Source organism: Hetaerina americana, unplaced genomic scaffold (assembly GCF_022747635.1).
Source record: "Hetaerina americana unplaced genomic scaffold, ioHetAmer1.1.p SCAF_3, whole genome shotgun sequence".
Taxonomy (NCBI): domain Eukaryota; kingdom Metazoa; phylum Arthropoda; class Insecta; order Odonata; family Calopterygidae; genus Hetaerina; species Hetaerina americana.
The window spans coordinates 61,039,801-61,048,489 of NW_027286874.1; the positions used below are offsets into that span (position 1 = coordinate 61,039,801).

General features: G+C 40.7%; 1 protein-coding gene across 1 annotated transcript in view; it reads right to left on the reverse strand.

The window, feature by feature from the left end:
* Scp2 (Sarcoplasmic calcium-binding protein 2) overlaps positions 1 to 7,487 on the reverse strand; it is a 311,620-nt gene extending 304,133 nt beyond the window's left edge. The window contains exon 1 of the mRNA XM_071588131.1: positions 6,770 to 7,487. The gene's annotated coding sequence lies outside the window, so the exon portion shown is untranslated. The remainder of the gene's footprint in view (positions 1 to 6,769) is intronic.
* Positions 7,488 to 8,689: the final 1,202 nt, after the last annotated feature.

Sequence of the window (8,689 nt, forward strand, 5' to 3'; positions counted from 1 at the left end):
TTCTCACCCCAACGTAACATTACCCAAAATGATTTAGTTTGTATGAAACGTTCAAATACATCTAGATTAATTTGCAGAAGACATCATAGAATTACATGAAATCCTAAAATTGTTGGTAATGGTGTTTGTTACAAGGATGATATATTTTTTATTTTAACGAAGACCAATAAAATGTAAGATAATCTTGTGGACTGAATCACTGTTTGAAGGCATTTATCAGCTAAATCTATTTGAATTTTTGACTTAAATCAAAATACCACCACAAAACGGGAACGCGTAATTATAGTAATCACACCCATCGCTAAAACAAAACTGTTCCAGTGAGAAAACAAAATCCACCATTATAACAATTAAAAGTTTTTTCCGTTAAATCGTTATCATGGCGGATTAATTAAAATCGGAAGTCATCCGTTAAATTATGTAATAAAACTGTGAAAAATTTACTAAAATTTTTACCAAAGTTTTCAACTGGTTCTGTCAAATAATTAAATATAAAAACAATTCATTCGAAGACTATATAGGTTTTTATTCAATTAAAATTAAATATTAATTTCATGGTGCATAACAGTTGCTTGGGTATAACGTTTTGCGAGGAAATTCACTGTCTCTCGAAAATTTTGGAAAGATCAAAGTAGGAAATTCTGGCCCTTATTTGAATCAGGTTAATTACTATTTGAGTGATTATTTTTTGTCTGAAGTTTATAAAATTGTATTCTCATGGAGGAATACTAATTTTACTATGTTAAACCAAATGAAAGAATGTTAAGGCGAGGCTAGGTCTTGATTCACTCATTTGATAGAGTTAATTAGAACTTTGCGGGATTCCCTTTTCTATTCTTTATACGAAACACATACATCATGCACACAGCTAAATATTCGCACATAAGCACGCGAAAGCAGATAAAACCTTATGCATTGGTATTTCGAACAACTCTATCATTATTTCAACCAATTTTGAAGCAGTTCATGAGGAAAGGGTCAGTCCAAGCTGTCTACTGTGTAAAACCAGTGCATCCGTTAAGGGGTAACGGCAATGTTGTGAGGAAAGTTTTGAAAAATCCAAGAAAGACTTGCATAGCGAGGAGTGTTTATTAGAGTCATAAAACTTTTCAATAAAAGTTGAAGCATTTATGACGGTAAAAATAACACTTGTAGCGCCTAATATCGAAATGCCTTAAAAAACTCTGAAAGTACATATAAACCATAAACACAGTAATCAATCCTAAGGCCGGTTTGGATCCAATCCAATACTAAGCCCGACGGCGTATGAATTGCACACGCCGTCAGTGCCGGTTATGGTTACCCAGGAAGACCTGGTACCCGAAAAATCACATAGCTTGGGTGGAGCGGCAGATTCCCAGAGTGCCTTGCCCGGAAATCAAACCCGGGCCCCTCCGGTCAGCAGTCCCGCTCAACCCCCTACACTACCGCGACCCATATATGTATATACATATATATATATATATATATATATATATATATATATATATATATATATATATATATATATCATAAACGATTGACTAGATACTGATAAATTTCAAATTTAGGATTTAGAAACACCTAAAATAAATAAATTAAAGTAAAATTTTCTCTCAGATAATCAATACAGTCATAATGTTTAGAGTAAACAACTGATGTAATTAAATATTGAACATAAGTAGGCACAACATGGCATAATTGACGTAATTATCATAATTTTTTCATTCCAGGAAAATTGAAAAGTGATTATTAAAAAAAACAAAAAGTACATAATACCGACACTTTCACAAAAAAATTTTAAAAATATTGAACTATGATGACTGAGGATTACATAAATTATGACACGATTGGTGTGGAATACAAGATCACTTTAATGCTCTTAAATTCCTCGCCATAAAATTCAGATTTAGAAACGGAGAAAACGTAATCATTAAATCATTAACAAGTTCTATGAAAATGAACAAAACCCAGAAAGTTAATCTTGGTAACCACACTAGCAAAATCTGAACCTTAAAATGTTCATGAGAATATCCTAGCCTCGAATTAGAAACCGACTACACTAAAATCCTGACCCCATGGATACCGATATGAACTTACGTGGGAAGAGGGTGAGAAACATTATGCACAATGCGGAAAATCCCTTAATTCAGACAGAGTGGTTGTGGTCGACAGAATGAGAGGTCCCGTCTCCTGTCTTTGTAACCAGTATGGTTATAAAGGCAGGAGACGGGATTTAACCCTTTACATCCCCCGCGTATAGACAGTGACTGTTGTTGAGAGAATAGATGGTGGCTAAGGGAGATCAGATCCGATAGAGAGAAAACACGAGAGAAAATAGGAGCCAGGAGGTAGGTAAAATATGGAGAGGGCCGCCGGGGAGAGACGCAGAAGTGTAGGTACGCACCGGGCAGCACCTAAACGGAGGGAGAGGCAGCGGCGTGATTGATCGAAGCGCCCTACCCTGCAACTCTTCTCCTAGCCTGCCACCCTCGTCGTCCCCGCTCTCTCTCCCCCACCCCTCATCCTCGCTCACAAATATCGCCTACCCCCACCCTTCGAGCGTCTACTAGGTACCGTCTTCGGGGAGTGGCGCACAGTCTCCGCGGCGTTATTTCCAAGTCCGCCCTCCTTCAACGGCAAGAGCGCTATTATCTCCCCCTCACTCCCTCTCGCTCGCTATGGGGAGCAACGAGGAAGACGAGAGTATTTGGAGAAATTGCAAGAACGAAATGGGGGCATCTATGAACGGAGTGGAAGAAATTAAAGGAAAAATGCATTCAATAACAATTTTCATTGTGGAAGATTGATTCTTAGATGCTGAGGAAGGATTGCAATAAATGAATGATTGGGACACAGTGGAAGATAAGAGTGCGGGATAGAGAAGGATTTGGTGAGGGAGAAATATATAGAGAGAACAAAAAAGACCAAAGAGATGGGAGAAATACGGCTTCTACAAGAACTAAATAAAATAATAAAAAAATAACAAATGGAAATAAGTAGCTTGATTAGGAACTTAATGTTAACGAATGTAAAGAGAAGTGCAACGTACCGATTCGCTGCAAATCCAGTGAAACAGACAATTAGGGAAATTGGGACATTTTTAACGACCTTAGTCGCGAAAGCAGATTTCGATGGAGCAATTACAAAGTGATGTCCCGAAACCAGGTGGACTGCGGCGTACTCTTTAATGACGACAGATGGTTATATAAAAATATGCGGACGAGGAGTACGACGTGGCGACGCTCTGGAAATGATCAGGATTGATTGTGAGTTCACTTTTCCGTTTATTTTTCCCATCAAAATTCAATGCGAAAAAGAATCAAAAGGTTTTAAAAATCCCGTAAAATATGATTTCTCAATCGAAGCTCACTACTCAATTCCGCGAGCGTATTGTCGAGGGGAATCCAAGTGCATGGCCGGAGGACGTGATCGAGGGAAGTGTGCACTTAGAGGTGCGTGCGGAAAGAAGTAAGAGCGCGAGGATTGGAAATATTTCTTGATGGATAGAAAAGCATCGGAAGTAAAAAAGACGGAGGGGACGGTAGTAAAAAATTGAGTGCGGAGATGGAAAGCTAGTCTGCTGTGGAAAATGAGATATGGACTTTGATAGCAGCTCGAGGCTCGGTGGGCGACAGCGGTGACTGCGGGCGAAGAACTCCTCGACGGCCACTGGGAGCGATTCCTCCTGGGCCCCTCCTATCTCCCTCTCTTTCTCCCGCACCCCCTCTCCATATATCCTTGGTCAGGCTCCTTTGCGGCACGCCTTCCCATCTCTCTTTCTCTATCTCCGCTTATATCTTTCTCCATCGGCACCCTCCCACCCTTTTCCCTCGGCCAAAAAGGAAAAAAAAAAGATTTTTCTCCTTCCTGATCCCCCGACTTCAGCAACGAAAAATTTTCCACCCCGTCACGGTCACGTCCGCACGCAATCACCGGATTACATCTCCCCCTCCTTCCTCCTCTTTCCACCTCCCCGCCCTCGGAATCCCGCGTCACGAGTTCTCAAGTGGGTGACGAAAAGATTGGTTCCTCCCCGTCCTCTCTCTCTCTGTCTCACTTCCCTTTTTCCTTCCCCTCCCCCGTCCCCTCCCTTTTGTCGCAACATATTCAATTCCCTGTCTTTCGGGGGTAACGTTTCGTTAGGGTGGGGGAACGTGCCGCATACTTAGACGGGGTCTTCCTACGACCGATACGCGTCGAGGGGTTGCAGGTAATCGCCCCGGAGGGACGTATAGACGTTTGAGTAATGGTATAGTTCCCCTTTGACATTTAAATCGTGTCTGAATTCTGATCATTCTTTCATCTACAATAAATTGTCGTGGGACTAAAAATAATAACTAATTCGCTTGGTGGTACATACGTTCGTCTAGCTTGGTTTCGTGGAAAAATAAAAATCCTGCAGGCATATACATATGCAAGCAACAAGAAGATGCACATGAGGCAATTTGACGCGCATTGCACATGAAAATATGATGAAGAATAAAAATTAGGAATTCCTTTTACCATCTCCACATAACTATTTAAAATATTAAAGAGATGTAGGCTCATTATTTATTAAAACAAAAATTTCGAAAGAAATTTTTTTGTACAAACATTCGTCGAAAATCAAAAGCAATGTTTAAACTAGGGTTTATATACTAAAATTTACTTTTCCTTTCATTATATATTTTCCTCATGTTTGATGAAAATAAAAACTACTCCCTATTATAGACTACGACCTATATTTGATCGTACAATCAAATATTATTTTAATACATTAATTAGTAATGGATATATGTTTCAGAAACTAGTTTATTATCGAAACATGCAGAAGAAATTCGAAAGAAGGCATAATTTGAAAGCGAGAAAGGATACTATTAAAAAACGTTCAGAAATGCGTCAAGGCTAGTTAAATTAAACAAAATAGGTCTAATTCAAAGAAAGTCTAAGACCTATTTTAAAATTTGCTTCCTGTATTTTTTTACATAAATGTGATCTTCTTCATGCTTTCTTATTCCGAGGTCCCCACTTGCTGGGTTAATTCAGAGAAAGTAGGTATTTTTGTCTCACAGAAAATTTTAGCGGAGACGGATAGAATTTTTATTGAGGGAAAGGGAAAATAAACACTTATTACTATGTAGACATCTGGTTTCGCCAAAATTTCCCATCAAAATGTTCCATTCATCGAATTGACTGTCTCTTCGTCTCGTAACTCTTTGAGAGTTACTGACTTCTTCATCCGCGCACGTAAATGCTGAATCGGTTTTCAATAATAATTTAAGCTGTACTTCTACTTTCAACAGCTTGTGGAAGTCAAAGAATTTGAACTAAAAGAATGTGATCGTTTGAAATATGCCCTATGAAAGTAAGTTTGTACACGCTTTTCTATGTAACATCGACCATTTTGGAGTCAGTTGCGATAAATGGTAACTGAAGGTCTGCTGCGATATGAAAATGGAGTAATGAAGTAGTTTTAACTCCTTGCTTTTAGCTAATTTCCCAAAAATTAATTCGCAAGTACCTATGGATGACCTGGTTGGTATTATGAGAACCTTTTGACATAGCAATCGGTCACGGATCCAAACGCCGCCTAAGCAAAGAACGTAAGGCTGCCATTCAATGAATTTCCAAATCATTCAGCGCGATACAAATTGACACGGGGTATTTTCGAATTCGTATTTTTATTTTCATTTAACAATTTTTGTTACTTGAGTAAAGAGCATGCACCATAATTTTGAAAATCCTAAAACACAAGCAAATAGAATAAATAGTGCGATAAGACCTAACGTATAACAACCTCTTTATTTAATTCGTGTAATTAAGCAAATGGGGTCTATAATAAATGTTGTTATTCTTCCTTCTTCTTGAAATGTTACCGAATTCATCAAAAAGCCCGTGGAATGAATTAAGTATAAGCATACAGAATTTGAGACTTTTTATCGCTTTCATACAAATGGAAAAATCATTCAATAAGTCATTGCTACGGGTTCCAAATAGGATGCATTTTTTCGCCTTTGAAATCTATTATTCTATAAAGTATTTGCTTCATTTTCCAATCATTTGGCCAATACTTCCGTCAAATTTTATCCGCTGCTGTTTTCGATTGACTTCAGTCATCCCCAAAAATAAATTTTCATGCTGACAAGATAGTACAAATTAAGTATCACTTCGGCAGTAATTAGTATAAGAAAACTTATTATCAATATTTAAGGGAACGTAAATTGTATCGTCAACAAGAGAAAACATATGACTTGCGCAAACATTACTATATGCAAGAAGCGTAAATCCAGAAATTGGAATAATTTACTCTACATATTTTTTAATGCCGATGAACTTTGCGAAACTAGTAGTTTTACAATGGGGGTTGAGGTGTAAAAAATCTTTTAAAATGTTAACTTTTAGCTCTAAATTATTTCCAAGTTTTTAAGAAAATTTTAATTTTACATTAAATCATAAAAATAATAGCTCAATCATTTTGGAGAGAATAAAATAGATTCATCATATTTCAGCATCAAAAACTAACGTCGTTCTTCCGATTTACGTAGATTGTGCTACCCCTCCTTCGAAATATGCTAATTTCCAAAGAAATTATATATCGAAACCAAAGAAACACTCAATACCTATAGTCTGGTGAGCAAAAACTACGCGAAAAGAAATTAGCTCCCGTAAGCACCTAATAAGAAAATGGTACTCGTGAAAATATGATGAAATCTGTAAAGTTTAACCAAATAACACGAATGCAACATAAAAATTACGCTCGCTAACAAAAGTTTAAGAGAGAAAATTAAAACAATCCCTCATTACTTACCTATTAGGCTCTGCACAGAGAAAGAGAGAAAGGTTGACCTTCCCTCTTCGACCGGTACCCTTGGCACTACCAAGCGGCTACACCCACAGGACGTTCAAAAAATCGAGGAGGGGACGTCTGGGTGGGCTAGCAGCGAATTTTTCTTAGGACCAACACACTCTCCTCCTGTCTCGGTCTCCGCTCTATTGCTGCGGCAGCAACACCTTTTTTTACCCCCTCTTCCTCCCTCGCGTGCGAGAAAAAAAAAGGATTCGGGGATGGAGATGTCCTCTTCTCTTCCTTCCCACCTCTCCTCCTTACGCCTGACTGTCGAGTGGCCAGATAAGGTGGCGGTGAGAGGAGAGGCTGAGTGAGTGAGCGGGAGAGACAGAGAGAAAGCGAGGTTGAGATCGGGATAGCGAGCGAGAGGGTGTGTGATAGAGCGGGAGAGAGAGCGAGAGAGAGTGAGGGATAGTTTGGAGCGCGCGCCAGGGAGTCAAAGGGACGAGTGAGGGAAGCGTTACTCGGAGCTAGGGAGCTTGAGCGAAGAGGGGAGGGTGAGAGTGAGGAAGACGGAAAGGGGGAGGAGAGCGGTGCCGCCCCTTTTTTCTCGAAAGGGAGGAGGAGAGGAAAAAGGCGGGAGGGCGAAAAGGAGAGAGTGAGAGAGCGAGAAAGAGAGAGGACGAGAGTGTGAGACGATGAGAAAGAAATATTCTGCAAATGAACGGGGGTTGACGAAAAGGACTCCTCTGTGCCCGAACCTCGAGCGGGAGAGCTTTATACGGAGAGAGGGAGAGCCCTTTGGAGGGGGGGAGGGTTGGTATCGGGAGGAAAGGCGGGGGAGGAGGTGGAGAAGGTAGAAGGTTTTACCCCGAGTGAGAGAGGGTCGCGATGTGGGGGAAGGGCGGGGGTTGTGGGCGGGGAGGGCTAGAAGAGAACACGGAGGGCTAGGGGTGGAAAGTAGGGGTAGCGGAGAGAGAGAGAGGGGGAGAGGGAGTATGCTTTTCGGTGGCGGCGCGGGGTGGAGATTTCACGAAACTACCCTTGTCCCAGTACGACCCTCGGCCTGACCGGGTGGGAGAGAAAGGGCCCTTCCACTTCTTTCCCTCCATGCCTTCCGCGGAAAAAAACCCTCTTTCCTTCTTTCCCACACTTTTGCGCTATTACTTATCCCCTTAATCTTAAATCCGCCAGTTTTCGGTACACTCTTTCCTCTCCTTCAACTCATCCCTCCCGTTGAAGGCCCTCCTTACCTCCCGATTATCCCTGAGCCCATCTCCCACTCCCGTAAAAAATCCTTACGTTCCTTCCCTCTCGTTTCACAATCCAATAGTTTCAATGCTTGCGCAATGTCAGGTCTCTTTCTTTTCCTTTCTGGTTTGTGCTCTTCCTCTTTCCCGCTCTCTTCTGCGCACCAGAAAGAAAACATTCATTTTGCTCTTTTTTGTGCCTTCGCTCCCACGGCGCGCGGAGACCCGATGGACAGATAACAGGCGGATTAAGTGTCACCTCGAGAGTGTTGGAAACGCTTCCGCAAGCAGGAATCGGAGCGTCTGTGTCTAGTAAGTTAGACTTCTAAGAGGGACGGGGGGCCGAGGAGAGATTGGGGATTACATTTTTGCATTACGTTTATAGTCCCATTTTTATACGTAATTCTTCCTATTTTGTGAATTGGAGATTATATGTCTCAATTAGCAGTCCCGTGAGATATGAATGAGCAAGATACATATGCGTGCGGGAAACGCCTAAAAACAGAACCACGATCGAGCGGTTTTTTTCGTTTGGCAGTTTTATTCGCGCAGATATCTTAATTCAAACTTTTCACAGGGAATTTGTATCTCCTCGAGCGAGAAATCACTTCTACTCTACGCTGAATCAAGATTATGGCATCAATTTCCCTGGCGAATGTTAATATAATTCTAAGGCGTAAATAATAGATTA